The 22,289-nt window shown below is 35.8% G+C and overlaps 1 long non-coding RNA gene across 1 annotated transcript; it reads right to left on the minus strand.

Moving 5' to 3' along the window:
• Positions 1-7,817: 7,817 nt before the first annotated feature.
• Positions 7,818-22,026, minus strand: LOC121394147. The gene is made up of 3 exons (XR_005961509.1): positions 21,506-22,026; positions 20,929-20,979; positions 7,818-9,426 (listed from the first exon to the last, which is right to left on the minus strand). It is a non-coding gene; the product is annotated as an uncharacterized LOC121394147 (long non-coding RNA).
• Positions 22,027-22,289: the final 263 nt, after the last annotated feature.

Genomic DNA, 22,289 nt, shown 5'->3' on the forward strand with positions numbered 1-22,289 from the left:
AATAACACAAATGTGAATAGTAGAGATTCTAGCACAACCCTATGTAGGGAACATCAACACTGGACTGTGCATTTGTATAGGAACATAGGTGTTATAAGTATGAGTAAAAATAACAAATAAAAAAACAAACAAATACAAAAAGTATTGTAGAAGTGCTACCGATATTGGCTAACAATAAAAAAAATAGATTGCAAGCTTTCGGAGCACCAAGGCCCCTTCGTCAGGCAAAATAGAAATGAAAGGTACAAAGGCACAGCATATATTCTGTTAGATCAGTGAAAGGTATTCATGAGCAACAAATTAGGAAGTTACAGATAGATAGAGATAAGTATAAGTAAAAATGACTGCAGAAATAAAGGAGTGGGGAGGGGTTATGAGCTGCAGAGCCCACCCTTTTATAGTCCTGAAATCTGCAGAGTCAGAAAATTGTGATACTTGGATGAATCAACCATATTCTTTTAGGATTCAACATAATATAGCACATTAACCCTTGTGTATAATATGAAGAGCGTTAATGAAACTATGGATAGTTGATATTTATCAAGGGTCGAATTTTAAATTGAAAAAACTTTGAAATTTGAATTCAAAAAGACCAACCAAAATTAAGTCGAAGTTTTTTTTGGTCAAATAGGTCCATTTTCAATTGAATAAGTCCGTATTCGAATCGAATCAAAAAGAATATCGATTAGATTCGACCCTTGATAAATATGCCCTTACATGATAAATTTCGATATTTTTTCAAATTCAAATTGAATTTGGACTATTCCCTACACAAAAAATATCTCGAAAATTCTAATTTTTTTCATTCGAAAATTCACCTCAACCTTTGATAAATCTGCCCCTATGTGCTCAGTCACTTGGTCATTAAAGTGGAGAAATCAGTAAACTCACCCAAAACCTTCACACACACAATCACAATATTAGGGTCTATATTTAACATTTCCTTGCTTTATACCTTCAACCTGTCAGCATGATTTCTATGTAGATTGCAAAGACATCAAAAAGCAAATATCAACATCATTTTTATTTTTGCTTTAAAATAATCCAGAACAATAACAACAAAAGCTCGGTAGAGTCGATATAATACACAAAAGCAACATCTGAACAAAAAAAAAAGTCTTATTTCTCTCCAGTCACATGATTAGATCTATTATTTGCTGAAACCGTACTTTCCTGGATATAAAAAAAAAAGCCAGGCAGACTAGAAAGAACGCTCTCCTGGGTGGCAAAACAAAAGAGCCCAAGGGAAAAAAACTGAAAGTTGACACAGTGAAGAATAATGGGCAAATGTATCAAGTTTGATCAGGTCTGCAATAATGAAGTGGAGCTTCGTATTCTGAGCATGGACAATGAAGAAAGAGGCAGAGCTGTAGAAATGTGCTGCTCACTTATGTACTTGGAATATGCAGTGACCAGCGGGGAGCCCCAAGATAATTACACAGTATTTGTGTGGCTCCAGGAGCTTCCAGTGCAGCTTCAATGGTTGCACTATATTAAATGGTAGAACAGTGAAATTTTTTTAATGAATATTTCTGACAGGGAAAGAAAAGAATTTGAGTGATTTTTGAGTGAAAGGAATCAGAAGTGGAAATACGGCGTGTATATTGTATTTACAACATAAGAGACTCTTGTATTCTTCCAGCTTTATAGCAATTCATTGAATTTGTATAATCAATTCATTGAATTTGTATGAGGTTAATTGCGACCCTTTAACTAATGTTTTTGCTAATACATTTTTTACATCTAAAAGCAGCTGAAATGTTTAGACATATTTAATCAGATATTCAATGATGAAAGGGATGCAGAATGTAGTATTGTCTAGCCTTTGGCACTGATGGATGTTCAAACAAATGATATTATTTATACAGTGTACTCTAGGTACTAACCAGAGGTGAAGGACATACTCAGATTACTGTAAATATAAAGAGTTGGAGTAACAGAGAGAAGGAGGGAGAGACAGAAAGCAATGTCACAGCATAAGAATTATTTTTTAAACTATAAAACCAATTAAGTATGTGCCATGTTATTTAATGGGGTAGATGCTTTAGAGAATTACTTGTAACTTTAGAGATTGTGTCATGGACATTCACGTCTGTGCTCACCCTCCATCCGACTAATGGAAACTTATGTAGCCCCTAAAAAAAGCTTGATACCTCAGATAGGGTTTCACTGGAAGAACTAGTCAGTAATGCTGCCCTATCTTTTGATGGCATTACATAGTTACATAGTTAAACTGGGTTGAAAAAAGACCATAATCCATCAAGTTCAACCCCTCCGAATAAAATCCAGCATCAATATATACCTGAACCTCCATACTTTCACATAAACTATACAGTATATACTCATACACTATAGAGTTTAGTATCACAATAGCCTTGGATATTCTGCTCATCCAAGAAATCATCCAAGCCCCTAAACCCTAAAAATTAATATGGTTAAAAATGTCCTATTTTCTATAGTGAACTTATTGCACGAGGCTAAAGTTTGAGCTTGTCAATAGCAGCAATGATCCAGGACTTCAAACTTGTCACAGGGGGTCACCATCTTGGAAAGTGTCTGTGACACTCACATGCTCAGTGGGCTCTGAGCAGCTGTTGAGAAGCTAACTTATAGTATTATGATTTGCAATGAAATCCAGCATCTTATCCTTTATTAAGGATTTCCTAGCATTGATGTCCGACTAACCAGCCTATAGTTTTGAGGCTCAGAACGGTATACCTTTTTGAATAGCGGCGCCATATTAGCAATACACCAGACTCTCAGAACTGTGCCAGAAGACCTCAATGAATCCTGAAAAATTAAGTAAAAAGGTTTGACAATCACAGAGCTAAGCTAAGGATGAATCCCATCCAGTCCTGGACCTTTGTTTATGTAAAAATGTTTCCTCATGCCACCTTTTTTGGGAAAAAATACTGGCCTCCTATATATTTATATTTTTTCCCTATTAATAACATTGGTGTCAGGCATCATTTTTACCGTTCAGATTGGTAAAATACTGGCCAAGTGGCAAACCATACGGTATGCCTTTGCCATGCAACATTAGTCGTATTATTAGGATTGGGACTATTAAGAAGGAAACCTTCATTAACTGGTTCCTCATTTGCAGGGCAAGAACTAGGGGTAGGCAGAAATGTCACCTGCCTAGGGTGCAATGTTGTGGGGATGCCAGGCAGGTGCCTGTTCAAGATTCTTCTGCCTACCCCTAGTCTGGATTCGCTCCCCTCTGCAGGTCTCGCCTACCCCTCTGTCACTCACTCCTCTGTCCCTCCCTCTGTCGCTCCCTTCCTTGCCCCTCCGATTCTCCTTCATTGCACCTATACGCATGCACACTGCCCTGCTCATTTGTGTAGATAGACAAAATACAAGAGTTCAGAAACTCTGCTTTTTTTCTGTTGCTAGCTCCAGAGCACCTTGTCTACCTTGACAATCTTTACTTTGAATATCATAAATGAGACACACAGAATATATACCACCCCATGTATGTTATTCTGGAAGCACAAAAAATTGTGTCTGTCAGGGAAAAAATACAACTGCGTGGGGGGCAGCTTCATTGTGGGCAAAAACATGGAGTAACTATCTGATCTGTTTTTATAATTTTTCAGATAGCATCATAGATACAGTATATATTTCCTATAGCATCATCTATATACTGTAGCATATCTATTTTGGCCATCCATCTAAGGTTGTCAAAGTATTGCAAAATAAATTCTATGCAGGATAAAATATTGATAATAATAACAATAATTGTTCAGTTTACATTAGTATATCTGTTTGGCATAAGTCAAATACAGTGCCACACAGCACAGAAAGCTGGGGGTACCATTCTTTCTCACCCATATAATATATGATTAGAAGTCAGTGACAGTTCAGATCTTCTGACTGACCCACCAAGGTCTTATCAAGGGCAAGTCAAATAATTAGCATGCACTTCACTGGCAGAAGAGTACAGAACTATTGTTCCGGCACAATTAAATTAGCCCAGTCAATTAGGTCAGTGTTCTGCAACCTTAAATACAGAGCATTCTTTTTTCCTTTATAAAACACACATAGATAGCAGTGTACAGATTTTGATATGCAGAATATATGAAATCCCCTCTTTGAAATTCAGTAAAATAATAAAAAGTGTTGCATAAAAAAGAAAGCGGATGGAATGTGACAGCAAGTTCTACACAGACAGGGCTAAAATCTAGACCACAAATCCAACTAAAACTCAGTCTCCATAGGAAACAAGATGTGCCGCAAAAAAATTTGCCATTAATGATAGCTGTATCAATATATCAATATATCAATATATCAGTGCCATATCAATAAACTATAGTGATAGTGATTTCCTTACAGTATAAAATATAAATAGTGATGTGCGAATTTGCGCCGTTTCGCTTCGCCGAAAAATTCGCGAAATTCGCGAAACACACGTCACTCTAAACTCCAGAAATGATGCCATCCGGACTTGGGGAAACTCTCAGTGCCATTGCATTGATTTATGCCAAAGCTCGAGTGAACCTACATTAATGCATCAGCTACAATTACGACAGACACAACTCCCCCTTGCGACTGCAATGGCACTGGAATTCTGGGGAAAACACTGCATTATAAAGGAATAAACATGAGCATTCTGTTTAAAACTGCACTTTGCTCACTGCACTTGCGGCAGTTAATAACCACAATGATATTTTAAGAAATTTTTTAAGACATTTTATAGTTAATCGTTGTTTTTTGCATTTTTGCTCTGCAGCACTTATTTTGGCATCGTCATTTGATTTTTAGATTTGTTGAACCTCAAGCCTGTCAGTGAGTAATTAGTCTAAAAGTCATAATGAGTAGTGGTGGGCGAATGTAATTGTCAGGATCTAATTCACTGCAAATTTGCGTGTTTCGCTGACGGTGAATAAATGTACAAATTTGCCACGAAAATTCACCAGCGCTGAAAAAATTTGGACGTCAGCAATGGTTCTGACCCCGGCGTCAAAGTATATTCAATGATTAACAGACACCCATTAACTTTAATGGATTAGGGTTTTGCAAATTTTTCACGAATTTAGCTGAAAATTTGCGAAATTCATGGCGAAGTGAAACGGGACAAATTTGCCCATCACTAATAATGAGCAATGGATAGGTAAAGGCTATATCAGAAAGAAAGTAAAAAAAAAATCACACTCTGTTTACTGCCATAGTTAAAATACTAACTTGCTAAAATTTTGCACAGAGGCAGAATAGCCAAATATCCATTTGAAAGTGAACGTAACCTTTAAGCACACATAATATACACTGATAATGTTATACTAGTGTGTGTACACTGTCAGTTAGCAATAAACACCTACTCACTCATATACTGTGTTATACTGTTGTTCACTTCTGCCAGTTGGTGTCAGTGTTCATATTGTTGTATATTTCCAACGTTTTATTGAAACATTTGCATTCTGGGAAGAGTCTCCATGGTGTGATGTTATATCCTTCTTTTCCTTGCATGTTGTAAGGAGAATAAAGTATCAGCCATGCTTGTAGTATCATCCTGATTGATAAAAGTCCTGACTGTTACTGCAGGATTTTGGGTAATTTCAGCCATTCTGCTGGAGATCTTTGCATTGTGCTATTGCAACATCCAGTTTTGTAATATTCCATGAAAACCATCCCTTTTCAATCTTTTTGTTATGGAAGAGTTGTGAGCTTTAATGGTTATTAGTGATGGGCGAATTTGCGACGTTTCGCAAATTTTGCAGGAAATTAGTGAATTTTCCAGCGAAAAATTCGCAAAATAGCGCCGGCGCCCGTTTTTGACGCCGGCGAATTTTTCCGGGCAAATTTTCGCGGCCGTTTCGCAAATTTATTCGCTGGTGGCGAATCGCATGAATTCACCACAAATTCGCGCCTGGCGAATAAATTCGCCCATCACTAATGGTTATGGTATTGACTGTGGCTTTCTGCTTTTGAGTGTTGACTATCAACTATATCCCTGAATGTATTTTTGGGGTCACCATATGGTTACATGGTGATGTTTTGTATGTATTATAAATATAAATAAATCATGTCTGAAAGTTCATCCAGGGACAGGGATTGTGGGCCCAACTGCACTGTGGCTGTAGAGGGGTATAGATATTAATGGCAGCGGACAGAACTTAGTTGTAGGTATTTACCAGTGAATCTGGTTTAGACAAACTACTGTCGGAGGAGAAGCTGGTACAGAGAGAATCAGACAGAGCAGTTATATCAACATCACAGGTGTTAAGCAGGTGAGCAAGTTATTATGCCCATGATATTCTCATTTGTCAATGCATATGCATTTTTAATTTAAACAAAACTGTTTTGTATAGTAATAGTGGCCTTGTAAGATGGAAAATCGTGACTGAAAAAAACAGATACAATATCAGTTCAAGTGACAAATACCAAGCAGTAGCAACTAGAATCTCTAACCACTACATAAGCCGTTGTCCTTAACTTAATCAAAAGAGTTAAAACCTTGATGCCATAGGAAACTTTCTATTAGCAAATAAGTAAATTACAGAGAAAAGAGCCCTTTTTGTGAAATCACCAAATCTGCAAATTTCTTCTTCCAGTTTTACATAACTAACTCCGGCACAGGAGCATTGAATAAATTCTGTTTTATTTTTACACATATTTTCGCTAGTGAACAAAAATAAACTGCAGTTTAAAAAGAACTTGAAAAGTTTGAAAAAGTCTTATTGTAAGATTCTATCTATTGAAGTTTATTTTAGAATTAGTTGGTTAAAAGTGAAAGAAATCCTTTATTATTCCTGGTTTGCAATGCAAAGAAGAAATGCCTACAGATTTCTGTTTAAATGTTTATAGCTCTAGTATTTATGTATGCATGCATGTATTTATGTTTATACTGCAATAATGCAGGTAATAGGTGGCCACTTCATGCACAGCAATCATATAACAGTCCCTAGCAAATACATTAACATTCCTTCTATCCAGCCAATCCAGGCATTTATTCCTTCCTTTTCACTGAGCTACATTTGTCTGATTTAAAAAGATAAGATTTGAGTGCTGATTGTTAAGCCTGTTGTTAATGCTGGAAGCATATCCATAATATAACAACAAAGATGCATTAATCAGGTATTCAAAAAATTAGGTATGCAGCACAGCAGTTTTATAGTCAAAGTCTGAGAAATTTAAATGGCCCAGATTGATGTATAATATCTTACACACTGTCTGAGTGAATCAACTTTAATATATTGAACAGATTCACAGAACAAGACTTTGTTATCTAAGGAGCATTCGGAAAAAGGAATTGACCCAAGAATTTGATTTGGTTCAGGTAGTTCATGCTGTACAGCAGTATTTGAATCATTTCACATAAAAATAAAATTGGTGTTTTTCACATCACTCTGGACAAGCTCTCAGCTTCATGTATGGATTGTGCTACTGAAAACAGCATGCAGAACAAATAGCATTTAGTTATCCAGATACAGACCCTCATGTGTCCTCTGAGTGAAAAAGAAACAAAGATGTGGTTAAAAAAGTAATTAGAAATCAATGTTTTTGCATGTCTTTACTGAAAATATTAAGAAAGGAAACAATTTGGATTAAGAATAAATGAGATAGAGAATGAAGTACCTCAGTTGTTTTATTTTTTTAAATGTATTACACTTGTCAGATGGCATAGTCATTAAGAGGCAGATTTATCAAAGGTCGAGGTGAATTTTCAAATTCAAAATATTTGAATTTTGAGCTATTTATGTGTACTTTGACTAGGGAATAGTCCAATTTTGATTCAAATTTAAACATTTTTAAAAATTCTAAAATCGAAATTGATCACGTACTGTCTCTTTATATATTCAACTTTGACCATTCGCCATCTAAAACCTGCCGAATTGCTGTTTTAGCCTATGGAGGACCCCCTAGAAACCTTTTGGAGTCAATAGGTGGAAAAATCTATTCGATCGGTTGAAACTATTCACAAATGCATTTTGTTCAGACATGGTCATCAAGGACCAAACAAGGCATATAATGGCCCTAATTCCAGTCCCCATTAACTTAACACTTCAGTCTCACACATTACCCCAAACTGCTGCCATACATCAGCAAGCAAAAAAAACCCACCCAATAACAAAAGTCCTCCAGCCATTGACTGCATCCATCCCATTCTAGCTGGTTGCTGGTGCAGTATAACCATATATATAACCATAGCAACTTATTTTGAGAGGAAGTACAAACACCCAGACTGGTTTGAATTTATGGAATGTAATTGTCTATTCATTACAAAAAAAGAAACAAAAAAATCTGTTCTAATTTGCAGTATCATACAATAATTTTTGGTTCATGCATGATATTATTCCAAGGCAAGAGGTAAAACTGCTGTACCCCACTGGGCTGTTGATGTATCCATTATAAGTTTAATTGATATTTTTTAGTTGAAGTAGTTGAAGCTTTGCTCTATAGGTCAGTTTCCCTTGAAACAGTATACATTTGGAATCCTGCCAATATTCTATGTTTACCCACAAAATACCATTTCTGTTTTTCATGTTTGTAATCTGTTTTGCACTGAGCAAGGCCAAAAGTGCAAAATTCTGAGAAACTGAGCATATTGTAAAGTGAAAAATAAATAGTATACAGTGTATTTCTAAATGACTAAACGAGCAGGGCTGACAAATACTGAAAATGACATGTAATTTTTAGCAGATGGATGTTCTCAGTATAGTAAATGTCATCAATTGCTAATAACAAATAACAATATTTTAAAACGTGCTACAGTTCTCTAGCCTTGTATTGACATTCTACCATGGAAGATTGATTGCTAGTTTGTATTATGTTGGTACAAATAAAGTGCAATATAAAGGACAATATCTGCATTAGGGATTAGACTTTTTGGATAATTATGCATTGTACAGAGTTCATTATGCATTGTACAGTGCTTTCCCCTGTATATTGATAGATTTGTGGTTTTTCCAGACCTTTGTTTGAATATCTTGTCTCCAACTGTATGGAATATGATCTAAACTAACTAAAGTGAACTTGGACTCTGTCGATATGCAGAAGGTGACCTCAGTGAATGCCAAGCTTTTTACAGAAATGTTGTATTGTGAGTTTATTTAGAGTAAGCCATATCACGTGTTGTTAGATGCTCAAGCAGTTCAGTAGCAGAACAGTTAAACAGTCATTGTTCACACTTTAAATTCAAATAACACACACAAGTGAGCAAGGAACATGCATTCATTTACATATCATGCAATTGTGATAAGTATTTTATTTTATTTAGTGGAACTCCGCTCACATATGTCCTGTAAATTGTACAGCATTAGGCCACATCCTTGTCTTTCTTCTCTTGTCTTCCTTAAATAGAGGATCAAGTGACTCTGCAAACTGTTAGTATTAAACTTGAGGTTCTGTTGCAGGTTGCAGGTGTTAAAGAATGGAGACTTGAGGAGGATTAGCCACCCCTTTATCTTCACAAAATCTATCAATCTAGAGCAAGAAAGAAGACCAAGTTCAGTGAACGAGTAGCAAAAACAAAATGAGGGTCAACAAATAGAAGATAAATAATCTTCAGGCCAGGCTTGGTCAAAGACAAACAGCAAGCTTCAGGTTGCCAAGATTATAACCAAGAGATGGTCAAAAAATAGACCAGAATCAGGTTGAGGACAAATAAGAAGAGAGACAAGAGGCATGTTTAATCAAACAAAGAATGTCCGGCCTAAGCGATTATGGGTGCAGTGAACACTGTGTATTTTTTGGTTTTGACACTTGGCATTAATGTGTGCAAAGTGGTGACAAAGTGTCTACATTGGAACATGTGCTTCAATACACTGTTCATTTCTAAATTGCTGTGCAAGGGAGCTCAATATTGCCTTGTTGTAGTGGTAACCTCGCTTTCCTCTTCTTTCTTGCACCTATAAATGCTAAATATTACACCAGATCAGATGCAATATATGTGTATGGCCATCTCCAGCCCATCTACCAACCATTCCCTCACATGCACAGCCCCACCCGTTTGCACACAGATTACTAATTGGGGCAGAGTTTTGCACTTTCAGGATCTGAGACAATAATTTATATATATCTGTTTACAGCTGGATCAGAAAGGAGTAAAAACATGACACATTTAACTGCTTTATTTTACTGATGCCTTTAATGTCAACAATACGGAGTGCTGTATGATTCCAATTTACTGCAATTTGTTTTGCTTCTAGTTTGTACATTTATGTATATGGATATCTATCAATTATCTATCATCTATCTATCTACTGTATCTATATATCTATCTATCTATCTATCTATCTATTTATCTATCTATCAATTATCTATCTATCTATCTATCTATCTATCTGTCTGTCTATCTATCTATCTATTATCTATCTATCTATCTATCTATCTATCATCTATCTATCTATCTATCTATCTATCTATCTATCTATCTATCTATCTATCTATCTATCTATCTATCTATCATCTCTCTCTCTCTCTCTCTCTCTCTCTCTCTCTATCTATTATCTATCTATCTATCTATCTATCTATCTATCTATCGATCGATCGATCGATCTATCTATCCGTCCGTCCGTCTGTCTGTCTGTCTGTCTATCTATCATCTAATCTATCTATCTATCTATCATCTATCTATCTATCTATCTATCTATCTATCTATCTATCTATCATCTATCTATCTATCTATCTATCTATCTATCTATCTGTCTATCTGTCTATCATATAGTCTATATAATTAACTATCCATCCATACAATAATATTAATGGGTTTACAGAAAAGGTCAAAGCTATTTTTTTTTGTAGGGCAGAAATCTAATATATATTTTTCTATTTTGTATTTTTATATTGTTAGCAATATGGTATGTATGGTGCATTTTTCCTTATAATATATGCATTTATTGACCCTAACTGGTAAAATAATTGTAGTACTTGTTCTCTCATGATCTAAAGTTCAGCAAATATCCTATTCATTGTGCTCACCAAATCATTTTTCCACAAAAAAGATAATAAAATAAATACAAACTAAAATTACTAATGTTAACAGAAAGTTATTGCCCCTTAGGGTTACAATAGGAGACAAATCAAAATGCCATCAGCATAAATGAATGCATTATAAATACCCATGGGTCATGGCTTATCCCTAAGGTAGAATAGTTTTACAAAATACAGTACATTTGTGACAATGTAGTAGTTATTTGCATTGCGTCAGTGCAGATACAATATTGCGGGAGAGATCATAACTATTAGAGGTTTGAAATATCAAAATTCCTATTCATTTCGTGCAGACCCAACCAATATCTGTTTTTCAATTACATACTGTACCAAGCACAATGAACTTTCAAATGTAAAATGAGATGAGAGTGTTGACAATTTATTTTGTACTCTGAGCAATTTAAAGAAATAAACCTTAGTAAACATATGTACCAGTCCTGCTTGGGTAAGCACTTACTTTTATTATGTGTATATTAAATATGTAGAGATCGTTAGGGGGACAAGGTGACATATTCAGTTATTTTGATTGCCTAAAGGCACTTCATCACTGACATCTGGATTTGAATTTTGATTGCAAGTGACCCAAATTATTGTAAAAATGTCCCAACAGTCACACTTTTGGTACATAGTTAGCAAAACTGTTACTATTCCTGCACAAAAATTGACTATATTGGTTTTCGTTCGAATTAGGCAAAACTGATTTGAAATAATGGCTTAAATGTAGAGATAATTTAGGTTTAATGAGCAGTCTTTCATGATTGCATTAGATGCTTAAGGCAATGTTTCTAGATTATTTTTATATATGCAGTAGTATAGTTAATCTAGCAAGGGATAACACTATGGGTAATATAAAATGCAATGATCTAGTAAACTGTGGCTCAGTTTTATTTTTTAACTAGCTGAACTGAGATATTTGAAATAATAGCTGACCCCGCCTTTATCCAAATGTTTCCTCATTTTGCTTTTAAAACACTCCTATACTCCATATGCTGCAATTGACATCAAATCCATAGAATCTTTTCAATAAATGTACATTTTTTAGAATTTTATAGGAATAAAAAAACTAATATATTTTTATAGAGAAAAATAAGATTTGTGAAAAAAAAAATAAATACAAATTTAGTAAATGGGCCCCTATGTAGTCCATGATGTAAACCCTTTTCTCATTCCATACTTCCTTCTTTCTTTATGGTTTATTTTCAATTTTAGTCCCATGTGTTTTCTTACTCTCATATCATCTTTTGTCTTACTAATATCCATCTTGTTCTCTTTGTCTCTTTCATATTCTTCCTTCCTTTTTCTCCTAATTGCTTATTTTCCATATGTGCAGTATCAGGAATGCAATTCCCATGCCACTGCACACACAGGGTAGGTTTTGGCACAAAAATACACACAAGCCTTTTTTGGGTCAAATCAGGCAATAGTATACATGGCTTAGTCTCCACTTGTCTTAATGAAAATAAGCGCAGCCCAACGTCACCTGATTATCTCACTCCATTCTAAAAGGAAGTAAAATTCCTACAAAAAAACAAAGTCAATACAAATAATAGGTCAGTGCTCCATAAACAAGATCACTTGGAGTAAATCAGTGATTGATGATAAATGCACCTATATATTCATAAGCAGCAGTGTGGACCTTTGAAAAACAGAGACCAGGGCAGAGCAATGAGGGTTTTTTTTTATGTTAGCCAAGGTTACCTGGAGATTTTCCTTTAGCCAATTATAGGAGCATATTTACAGGGATGGAACCTGGGGTTTTCCCTATAATGGATATTAATATCTTAGATCTACTAGAAAATAATTTAAACATTAAATAAACCAAATAGGCTTCTTTGCCTCCTATAGGAATCATTTATTTATTAGTTTATTCATTTGGATCAAGTATAGTTTTTTTTACAGAGAAAAAGGAAATCATTTTTTAAAATTTGAATTTGGATAAAATAGGGGCTATGGGAGATGGTCTTTCCAGCTTTCTGGATAATGGGTTTTTTGATGATGGATCCAATACCTATTGTAAGTGTGAATTGTCTCCTTGTTTAACTCATCCAAAGTTCACCTAAACCTTCAGGTATACTTTGTAACACAAATCATATTTACAAAAAAATCATTATATGCATTGTTATGAGACAAATGTGGTGAATTTTCTCATAAATTCTCTGAATTCTCTGAAAATTCACCAGTGTATGTATGTATCAAGGAGGTGACATGAATAATGAGAAGCATAAGTAGTTGCTCTTTCTTTACAATGGCAGTTGCCAGCCTTAAATTGGAGAATTTTATTGGGGAAAAAAGCTGTTCTTGTCAGGCTCTGCTGGGATTCGAGCCAGGGACCTTGGGGTTTCTGGCTCGATGCCTTGACCACTGGGCAAGGTGAGCAGCCTGCAGGGTTGTGTACTATATATTACCTGGCCTTTGAAGCCCCAGCCCAGCAGCAGCCTGATTGGTTTGCAGTCAGCCAATCAGGGCTGACTCTGCCCTGCCCAGCTTTCCTTGCTGTTTTAAATCTTGCTCTGCTCCTCACTTCAAACCTGATCTTGCCTTAACTTTACTCTCAGGCCCGGACTGGCAATCTGTGGGTTCTGGTTAATGCCAGAGGGGCTGCTGTATGGTTCCATAGAAAGTTACCATATAGTGGGCTGGTAGGGGGCTGTTTGGGCTCGTAGGGGACTGTTTGGACCTCTGTGTACTTAGAATGGCAGGGTCTATTTTGACTCCCAGTCCAGGCCTGCCTCTGCCTTGAACTTGACCTGACCACGTCTTTCTGGTTCCTGCTTCCTGTTGTGTTCTGACTTGTCCCCTGTCTATATCTTCCCTTGTCTTGCTCTGCATCTTGGCCTACCTTTTCCAGTCCTCACCTGCTATCCACTCCAGTCCTCTCCTGGTATCCGCTACATTCCTCTTTCTATTATGCTCTATTCTCTATTCAGTTCTAGTCCCCTTCCACTATCCAGTCCTCCTGTTCCCAATCTTTAGTCTGTTCCTGTCCTGACTTTCACCCTCTTCATCCTGTCTAGTCCAGTCCTGATCTTCATCCTCTCCATCCTGTTCCGCTCTACACCTGTTCCAGTCTGACTCATTGCCCTCTTCAACCTGTTCCTGCCTTCCCTTTACTTGTTCCCTAGGCACAGAAGCTCCTGCCTCAAGGACTCACCCTTCCATCATCAGTCTCCACAGTGCCCCCTACCTAATCCTTGACAGCTCTTGACTAGAGCTCTTGGTAAATTGACAAATATTCAGGTTTGCACCAAAGAAACTTCACCTAGGGAACAGATATGATTTTTTGAATACAAAAAGAATTTTTACTCATGCAATTTTAGTTCACCCAAACTTGTCATTCACTGCTTTAAATAAATTAGCAATGTTTTGTGTGAAAGCATAGATCATGGTGAATCAGAGATATCCAATCTATAGCCTCCAAACTGCTTTTTGCAGCTCAATTAATGCCAAGCTGCAGCCTTCCAGAAGCTTCTAACTATAGATCTTAGTCACAAGCTACTTAGTTGGGAGATGTTTTCTTTAAAATTCCAGAGAAACTTGTGACCAAATGTTGCCAACTTCAGTGATCACTTGCAAAGCACACATGCATACAGAATTTGTTACTAGTGGGTTGCAAATTTTCCATGGCAGACACAGAGTACAGTGAAATAGCTGGCTTTTTGCTGTACTGCGCTCGCTTGAAGAACACAGGGCCGGTGCAATTTTCTGCTGATAGGAGCACTGGCCCTGGGTGTCAGGTAAGTAAAAGTAATCACTTGGGGGTGCCAAACTATGCTGGAATTTATGGAAAAAATTTCATCCGGGGCAATAAATACAGCAAATTGTGCCAAAATTGCTTTTGTCACACTATGAAGATTTTGAATACAGTGTATAAATAAAAATATCTAGGAATTTATAATGCAGAATAAATGAACATTATACAGTACCATATGTAAATGCTTTTAGGGTAGTTTTTTTTGTGGTGTTACTGGCCCTAATAATACATTATTCTGCGCAAAATACCCCCAAACAAAAAGAGGTACCAGCAGAGGAAGATAGGTAATTTAGTGAAAGACAGGGTGTGAGGTGCAAAAATGGGCATCAAGTGCTTTTTTGCAGTTTGAGCCTTGCCTTCCAGTCTAAATTAAGGGGCCTATTTATGAAGCCTTGATTTTTTTCTGGTCGGGATTTTTAGGGGGACAAAAAAAAACCTTGAATTCTTTGAGATGTATTATGCTCCAAAGCTGCTAAAAATCTGAAAATGCTGCAGCTAAAACCTATCCAAATCATGTAAAAGTCAATGGTAGAAGTCCCTGTAACAATTTGAAGATGTTTCTTGCCTTCATGATCTTGCATAGATGGAGCACCAAGACGGCCGAAAATCGATTTAAAAACTTTGATTTTTATTTCGTCATGTTAAAACAATCAACAAACAGCATGCCCTTGTAATCCCCTGGGTCATGACGAAATAAAAATCAAAGTTTTTAAATCGATTTTCGGCCGTCTTGGTGCTCCATCTATGCATGAATTGGACTTTGTACTTTTACCGATGGGACCTCGGTCGGATGTGCAGCACAAGCTGAGCCAGTGATCGGTGAGTGCTCCCACTACTTACTTAGATTTGGACATTGCCTTCATGATCTTCAAGGGATTCAGGTTGGTTTTAATTCAATAATGCGTAAGAGTCACAATTCGATTTGACACATAATATTGTTGCAAATTATTCCTGCACATGCTTCTTTTGTTTAGATTCTTTGTTAAATTAAGGGCATCCGGGTTTGGGCGATTGGTCAAATTTTTTTTTCATATAGTGAGAAAAAGTCAAGTTTTAGTAAACCCCCTGTAAGCTTTCGGGATCCACAACAGACACTTTATTCACTTTAAGGCATTTTATTTACACACATGGGATGACCATTTCAGGATACAAAACAAAAATCATAAAAATAAATCCTGTCCACTGGGCACTACCTTCACACATATGAAGAGTTCTCACACTAAACTGGACTACCAATAAGAATACTTTTGTATTGGGGGTCACCCTGTACTCACACTACTTCTGGTGTATTGCTCAACCTCCTGGCTTTTCTCTCAAGTCCTCACTCAGACTCAGACCAATTCTGTCACTTGGTCTCGGCTCTCTCTGCACCTTGCAGTGGCAGGCAGAACCCTCAGCCCCTCTGGGAGTTCCTCACTCAGGCAGGTATTCTTCCTGCTCTGTGCCCTGCTCTGAGAGACCTTCCTTCCAGCCTCACTAGAATTAAATACCTTTCCATATGATATAATTTATTATATAATTTATGTGAAAGTATAGAGGGGTGTGTGTATGGATGCTGGGATTTCATTTGGAGCGGTTGAACTTGATGGACTTTTCAACCCGATATAACTATGTAACCCTTCCTGGTGCCTACATCTTCTACTGGGGAGAAATCAAAGGAACAACACATTTTTTTAACCAAATCCTCAGTCATTCTACCACACGCCCTAAAATCTCAGTTCCTGCACTTCATTTCAAAATGCAGCGACCTGCTGCCACCCTCATGAAAACTGCACTGCCTGAGTATTTATTAGGGATGAGAGGGTTTGATATGTAGGTGCTCTTGTGCTCTTATAGTGCCCTTCGGTTTTTGGTTGGACTCTAAAAAAGTTAGACCTAACTCCCAACCACAATTTGGCTTAATTTACTCAAAAATCATGCAAATCTTTCAAATTGTCACTCAAAAAGCACAAATTCAAAACCAGAATCAAACAACCTCAAATCCTTGAAATAACATAAATGCAAAAAAAATCTTCCAATTGTAAAAGCGACATCTGCCATTGACTTTTACATGACTTTGACAGGTTTTAGCTGGTCTATTTTTGGATTTGGATATTTAACAGCTTTGAAGCATAATAAATATTTAAAAAGTTATTTCTTTCTGGTGCAGTACCAATTCAGCCACTCAATTATTCTGATTAAATTTCTGGTTTTGATCTTTAATTGTTATCCAATTTTACTCTTTTTTCATCTGCCATAACTTTTGCCTTGGCCTTGGCTCTTGGTTAGCTTTTCACATTCTGTCTATTTAACCTTGCTCTGAACCCTCTGAGGTACTCTGCACCTCAGTTTTGCTTCTTCTTTGCTGCACCCATTGTTATTCTACTGGTGTCCCTAGATAAGCTGGTTATGTGTATGGGCCACCACAGAAATTCCAGGGCATCAAAAGTGCTTTGGTGAGCACCAGTAGCTGTAGAATCACCGAATGAATTTTCACTGGGTCCTAACCTCAAAATGAAAATTGGTGTATAAATAAAGAAAAATGTTTTCTCTAATTCTTCTCATAAAGTTATTTTGTCCAAGTAAGAGAAGAAATATTAATTAATAAAGGCAAAGAGGAAGGATCATTTATAATTAACTGGCAAGTAGCTTGATACTGGTAACAGCACAGAGTTTAATACAGAATATAAAAATAACTAGTGTTGATTTGTCCCTTGACAAATTAATAGAGTACTTATCAATGACAGAGTTATATAAAACTGCTAAATAAATAATCATCAAGTTAAAATACCGCAGAGCTTTAACAAGCTTGATCTTAACTGCTTGACATAACAGACTCCAAAGAGAGTTATTGCTAAGTAAACAGGGCACATGTAACAGTGGGGGAAGCTAAAAATATGCTTGTATTAGCTTTTTAATTTATCCTTTTATGCTATTTTAGCAATTAGATCACAATGTATTGAGCATGCCAACAATGCAATTGTCTATCTTTATGTACAGTATATTTAAAATTGAAATGTTTTGAATGAAAACATTTAAATATTTTTTTCAGTTCAAGGTAATACTGGGTCAGAATTGCAGCAGCCCTTCTGCTTAAATTGACAAGATAATTTTCAGCTTTCAGTCTCTAACACAGCTTTTGAAATTTGCCTGTACATCTCCTTCTTATCTATCATTATGGAATCATCCCCTTGAAACTGTTGTCTTGGTAGATACAATATATATATTGTTTCAAGATTATGATCAATAAGAAAATACAACTACTGGGTTACTTTTGATCCAAACCATGTTTCTGCGTACCCACACAAACAAGACAGCTAGGTCAGTTAGTGGTTGGGTAATTGTAACAGATGTAGTTAAGGATTGATCTTCCTGTGCTATCAGTAACTAGAAAGGATATGAATTTTAGGACCTACGGATATTTTTGAAAACTTATTTAATATACAGTACAATTGTTAAATATTTTAGTCTAAATCCAAGGTCTGTTTTTTCCTAGAGGAGCACTCCAGGCTAAAAGCTGTCTTTTCTCTTTCTTTCCTTTCTCTAAAACCACAAATGTCATGAAATGTATCAAATTATCCTAATTAAAAAAAAACACAAATAAAAAAAAAAGAGTCAAACCATCTAAAAAAATATGATTACCTCTAAAATGTCAAAAATGTTAGGTTTTTGCACAATTACTGGCAAAGAAATTAAGAAAAACTCTAAAAGTCCAAATTGATTAAAAACCAAGATAAAAATCACAGTGCAGCTCCTACAGAGTTCTATAGGACCTCTACAACTTTTACTTGGCAAATGTATGTCTTTTTGTGGTTTTTACACTTAATAACTCACATTTCACATTTTTACAGCTTTTAAGAAATATGAAAAAAAATACAAAATGTTAGAGATTTGTGGAAAAAATATAAATTAGATTATTTTTAAATCCCTTAGTCCCTTAGTAATTATGCTTGTGGGCAGATCTTCATGTGGCTACAGATTTTTTTTCCCAAACAGAAACACTTACTAATATAATGTTATTATGGACAAAGCTGGATTAAAAATACATTCTTAATTTAAAATTAATATTTGTGTAAAGATTCAAAATTCAATTAATATTCATGTTGAAAAAAACATGTATTCATTCATGTTCATTTAAATCTCAGCACTATTCAGAGTATTTTGTATAGAAGTTGATGAAACTTGTAGTTTATGAACTTTGCAAACTATTTTTCCTCTTTGAACTTCATTGTAATTGTGTTCTCTTTCAATCAGACATTTCCAAGGACTCACTTCAATAGTTGGATTAGATGCTGAATCTCTGAGGAATGTCATTTATGCATGCAGAATTATTCCTATAATAACAAATTCTCTGTATCGCACCAATCCAGTCTTAAATGTAGGTGATTGCCGTTTAGCATTTAATTGTCAGTTAAGTACATCTTTTACTAATAATGATTACATTTCTCATTAAAATACTTCCTTCATTATTCTTCAGGTAAAATTGTGTAATCCAATAATTGTTGTATAAATTATTCTTTTAAAGCTCATTAAAAACTGAAATATTATCTTTCAAAGTCAGTGCGCTGTAACAGAGATGTACTAATTACAAAAGAAATAAATGCAAGTAAAAATAAAACCCCTTTTTCAGATAATGCTTTATACATTTTTAATGGAAAACAAATGCATTAAATGTACAGCAAATATATAGATACAATAAAATTAACATATTGTAATCTTGCTTTACCTTCAAAGAATTTTGATTGTTGTAATGAAATAATATGTGATATAGAGTTGTAGAATATGTGATTTTTTTTACTGCCAAATTAATATATCAGGTTTAATTTATAGAAGTGAGTTTGTCTAAACATACAATACATAAAGAACATGGCCACAATGAATTCCATAGAACAACTATAACATGAAAACAGAAATCTAATGACTGCATAATATTGATGTAATGATATTCTGAATGCTTGGCAGGAATTTATTTATCTTCAAACATATTAACACCCCCTACAGAATTCTGTGATTTGAAAGATGCCCAGCCTGTAATAGAATACAAATCCCCTTCAGGGGCAGATTAATAAAAATGCGAGATAGCTTGCTATAGAAAAACTCACCCACTGTCTATTCATTCCTATGGAATTTTTTGAAGTTTAGTTATCAAATGGTGAACTCTAACTTTCACTCATCCACAAGTAGGCTTCTAAAAAATCTCATAGAAATGAATAGAAAGCAGGCGAAGAGGCCATGAGGTAAACCATGAGATTTGTTTTCCTCTTCCTCATGTTGTAGAATCTGGCCCTTAGTCTTTATTGTTTGCAGATACCTATTGAAATAAAGAATGAAATAGGGGAATCAGTTAATCAATGGTCAGAGAATGTCAGGGGCCAAACGGCTCCCAGCGGAAGTAGTCAGGACCGAGGAGGAAGCCAAACACGGGTTAAAGTCTGAGTATGCAGTACAAATAGGAATCAGGCACAATTGTTAGTTAAAGTCCAGGCAAGAGTTCAAACAGGCAGGCAAATAAGGACCAAAGTCAGGATCACAGCGAGAATCAAAACCAGGAATCAGACAGACAATAATACACTCAGGTACTCACAGGATTAAATACCTATAATTGGGCAGGGTTTCAGTGTCCAGGGTGCCCTTAATCCCGGCACCAGTGATGACATCATCATGCAGCGACGTCGCACCCATGTGTTCACCACCACACAAATACAAAAAAAATTATGTTTTTATCCAATTCTATTTTTTCACTAAAAATGTGTGATTTTTTCTCTTAAACTCTAGAATTTTGAGATTTATTAAGTGTAAAACCACGTAGAGGTAAATGGGAGCAGTGCTGATTGAATTGGACCTTTTTTTTAAAGCATTCAGACTTTTAGAGGTTTTTGGATTTGTTTTGCTTGTGATTCAAAAACTCAATATTTCAGAGATATTTGTATTAATTGTTGAACCTTTCAGCTCTTTTTTCATGTGTAATTTTTATATTCAGATCTTTTAATAACTTTCATGGCATTACCATTAATATTAAAAAAAAAATTCCAGTGCAGAGGAAACCCTTATATTTTTTTACATTATTGACTTTTTAATGGAAAGCTGCATCTGGCTGCCACTGGCCCTAATCCATCTAGTATTCTAACCGTAACCCTAAAGTGCCTGCAAAGTTGAAAGTGATAACAGTTGTGCACTAGCTTTGCTCACTGATTTTTAATAAATGAGCCCCATCGTGTTACAATTGCAACACGAAAACCAAAAATGGAGATGAGAGCACTCACCCACTTCCACGCCACGGGACCATCAGAATCCTTGTGCTGACATGCTTGAGCCTAGGGGATGATTCAATACTGCAGGTGATATAAATGTTTCTACATTTTTAAATATACCCTATAAAATGAGGATTTTATGAATTCAACTGCCTTGTGCTCCATGAAATTAGCAGTGTTGTTATAGTGGCCAGTGTTATACTCTGAATGCTATTCCTTACTAACTGATGTTTGGATTTTGAGGGGCTTATTTATTAAAAAGTGAAACAAAAAATTTGTGTACAATATAGGTATGGAACCTGTTATCCAGAATGCTCAGGACCAGGGATTTTCTGGATAATGGATCATTCTGTAATTTGGATCTTCATACCTTGTCTACTAGAAAATCATGTAAACATAAAATAAACCCAATAAACTGGGGTTGCTCTCAATAAGGATGAATTATAAGCTACTGTTTTATTATTACACAGAGAAAGGAAATACTTTTTTAAAATTTGGATTATTTGATTATAATGGTGTCTATGGGAGATGGTCAGTCTGTAATGCAGAGCCCTCTGTATAACAAATTTCTGGATAAAGGATTCCATACCTTGAATCCTTGAAGCAGTCATATCATTGACAACCTGTGCTGTAAGTCCTTATTCTACGTCAGGCAAGTGGTTAAAGATTTATTGATGACAAATCTATCCACAGAAGATTCAGCCTTCAAATACCAGTGGGAATGAAACGTGATGCAACTCAGATGCTTGTGTGTGGCTAAAGTAGCTTTATTCCAATCTGTTGGAAAAATTTAACCATTTTAAATATGTATAATGAATGCAGGAACATCATTAACTGCAGCTTTTTTGGCTCTTACTAATTTATTAGGGTCGGTAAGTTTATTTTACTGCTAACATTCTCAAGCTGGGAACAATATAGAATAGTAAATAAAAATACTGCCCACACAGGAATACATTTTTCCCCATTTTGCACTTGAAATGAAAACCTTGTTCTGATACATTTTCTCTATGAAATTAGCTGAGTTAGTCAGAAAGGTGACAGTTAAAGCTCGTTTCACTGGAACATTTTTTGCATCTTTGCAGAGGGACGTTTGTTGCTTTAGTGCAGGGATCCCCAACCTTTTGAACCCGTGAGCAACATTCAGAAGTAAAAAGGAGTTGGGGAGCAACACAAGCATGAAAAATGTTCCTGGGGTGCCAAATATGGGCTGTGATTGGCCATTTAGTAGCTCCTATGTGGATTGTCAACATACATTGAGACTCTGTTTGGCAGTACATCTGGTTTTTATACAACCAAAACTTGCCTCCAAGCCTGGAATTCAAAAATAAGCAACTGCTTTGAGGCCACTGAGAGCAACATCTAAGGGGTTGGAG

This window comes from Xenopus laevis, chromosome 5S (assembly GCF_017654675.1).
Source record: "Xenopus laevis strain J_2021 chromosome 5S, Xenopus_laevis_v10.1, whole genome shotgun sequence".
Taxonomy (NCBI): domain Eukaryota; kingdom Metazoa; phylum Chordata; class Amphibia; order Anura; family Pipidae; genus Xenopus; species Xenopus laevis.